The sequence below is a fragment of the Myotis davidii genome, unplaced genomic scaffold (assembly GCF_000327345.1).
Source record: "Myotis davidii unplaced genomic scaffold, ASM32734v1 scaffold281, whole genome shotgun sequence".
NCBI lineage: Eukaryota > Metazoa > Chordata > Mammalia > Chiroptera > Vespertilionidae > Myotis > Myotis davidii.
In genome coordinates, this window is record NW_006293784.1 from 6546816 (window position 1) to 6550023 (window position 3208).

Below are 3208 nucleotides of genomic sequence, written 5' to 3' on the forward strand. Positions count from 1 at the left end.
AAGGAACTAGCAGAAGCCAGGAGAAAGGCCTGGAACAGGTCCTATCTCGGTGCCTTCCAAGGAAGCACAGCCCACCAACACCTTGTTCTCAGACTTCTAGCTTCTAGAACTGTGGGAACATAAACTTCTGTTCTTCTGTGTTACTTAGTTGTAAGAGCCCCAGGACACACCATACCACACACACACACACACACACACACACACACACACACTCCATTGCCCCAGTCTTTAGGAGAGGCTGCAGCATGCACACAGCCATGGAAGGTGGCACAGGGCATGCAGGCAGCAGAGCACAAAGTGGAGACCAAGAAAGCCGTGGAAGCAGAGACCGGCGGCAGAGGGAATACCGGCCCTTCTGTACGTGCCGGCAAGAATTCTCAGAGCTACTGGGAAAGTATCTGGCCTACTTAGGAGGGATAGAGATTTGAGGCACTTTTTACTAAAGCATAAAGGGCCAGATGAGCCCAGCAAGCTGGGGAAGTTAGAAACACCTAGTGGCTGACATCTGGCCCACACGACTAATGATGTCAAGTGGGTGTCTCTGGTTCACACTGTCAGTGAGTAGTATGTAAGTCAGGAGCCATGAAAGGGAAAGGGCTCCCTGCACCATCCCTGAAAAGAGCAGTCCCCGCCACAGCCCAGGCTGCTCTGTCCTTGGCCTAATACTCATTATCCCCTGCACTGCGATAATGAGTTTGCTGCTTTGTGGGCTTTAGAGATGAGCTTGGTTTAATGCCTGCTGATTCGTAAGACACAGGGGCCCTGGCCTGCCTCTGATGCGACGTGTGCATTTGAGTTGGGAACGATTTCTATTTCATACTCTCCAGCAAAATGAGGTTGGGTTGCTAAAGAAGGCCAGCTAAGCATCCAGAGACAGGGACCTGAGAACTCCACCCCGGGCAGGGGGGTGGGGAAAGGAAGGAGCAGGCACATTGCCGCTTAGCCCTCCCCCTCTTAGCTCCTCTGCAAGCAAGCTGTTGCCAAAACGCATTAGAGCTGCGGCTGGAGCCTATCAGATGGGAATGACTCTGAGCGGAGCGCGTGTTTGTGAAAGGCGGCCTATCCCACGTTAGGCACCAACTGGACACAAAGATGATTCAACAGGAGTTGGTAATCCAGGAGGGAGTGTCAACAATGAAATACAGGACAGGTTTCAATGAAATGTGGGCCAAACTGGGCAAAAATGACATGGTATGGGTACGCAGAAGAAAAGCTGTAGTAGCTGTTTCTTGTGAGATCAAGGAGGGCTGCACGCAGAAGGCGGCATCTGAAGGCCTTCCAGGGGCAGGGAAGCTGGAAGGGCTATTTCCAACCGATGGAACTGTAGGAGTTCTGATAACTTAGTGCTTTTTCAGAGGCTGGACGGGTAGTTTGGAAACTGTAGATGGAGAGGTTTTATTATTTGTTGTTGTGTTAACTTTTCTTTTCTTTTTTTAAATTCCATGTTCAGGAATTTGTACTTTATACTAAACACAGTGGGGAATGCAGATTTTGCAAGGTGACCTGTGTTTTAGATGTGTATCTGCAATTTACAGACTCAATAAAAAATGAGCTCCCTTCTTGTAGGCCCAGCACTCTGGCAGGCAACACAGGGCCAAAAGGAAGACCACAGTCCTTACTCTAAGACAGTGGTTCTCAACCTTGGCTGCACATTAGAATCACCTGGGAATCTTTTTTAAATCCTGATTTCTGGGCCTCATCCTCCAGAAGTTCTATTTCTTTGTTACTAATGTTGTGGCCCCACCCCATAACAAAGAAACAGAATTTCCAGAGGACGGGGCCCAGAAATCAGGATTTTAAAAAGATTCCCAGGTGATTCTAATGTGCAGCCAAGGTTGAGAACCACTGCTCTAAGAGGATGCAGACCGAGAGAATGCACAGACCCAGAGTCCGAGAGAGAGCTGGGGAGAGCACCGGTAAGCCACTGGGCTGCAGGAACCCAGAAAAGGAAAGCCAGTCAGGAGAGTCTTCATGATGGGAGTGAGCTGGGGCTGAGCCATGAACAAAGTTTAGGGTTGGAACTGCAGAAAGAGGGGAGACATACATTCTGGGGTTGAGCAGGAGGAAGGTGGGACTGAAGCAGCATGAACAAAGGCTGGTAGGGCAAGTGGGCGTGGGGTCCTGGAGATACTGGCCTGTGGGAGGAAACTAGAGAATGTGAACGAAGCCCTAACCTCAGAAGTTTTGCAGACAGTACCACCCAGGATTCTGTATCAAAGCCATTGCCTTTCCCAAACCAATGTAGGGATCAAGGCTACATAAGAGGACCCGTTGTAGTCACTCTCTCAATGCAACCAAGCCTAGAGATGCAGCCAGACAACTGCAATTTGCAACCTGACGCCAAAACACACTTTGTTCTTTTGGGAAACAGCACGAGTTTGTGCCGCGCCAGCAAGGCCAAGGGTGAACCCTGAGTGGAGGCGGCGAAGGATTGAGAAAAGGCTGGGTCTCGGTGGGACGCTGCTGGAGAGACAGTGCCATGGACTACAAGCCGTGTCTTTTACTTTATAGCAGATTCTATGAGGCAAAGAAAGGGTGTGGTCATGATGTTTACAACCTTCTCATGGGTTTTGAGCCTACTCAAGTACATGCACCTGAACTCTATCAAGCCCACATCACTCAGGCATGTGGGGCCACGTGTTCGGACCATAGTTCAAGCTTACAACTATAGCTGTTGGCTATAATTGTGCTGGGAGGGCTCTGTCCTCCAAGCTGAGACTTGCACGTGGCCATGAGAGGACTGTGCCCTCTCATTAGTCCGAGGCTTGAACCTGTCCAAACACTGTAGCCGCTCTCCACAGAGTTCATCAGTCTGAAAAGTCCTCAAACATTCTTGAAGCTGATGCCCAGGAAGTTCTAGGTCAGTGCCTGGGCTCTAGCAGGGACCAGAGAAGACATGTTCATACAAAATCACGACACAAAGTAAAAAGCCAGCATGCACTAGGGTCGGCATATCCTGCACATATGCCAAAAATGGAATTCTCCCACCTTGGTAGTACTGAAAAAAAAAAAAAATCTCTGATACCCAGCCAGTGTGGCTCCGTGGTTGAGCATCAGCCTATAAACCAGGAGGTCACCGGTTTGATTCCTGGTCAGGGCACATGCCTGGGTTGTGGGCTCGATCCCCAGTAATCTGGATGCAGGAGGCAGCTGATCGATGATTCTCATCATTGATGTTTTTATCTATCCCTCTCCCTTTCTCTCTCCG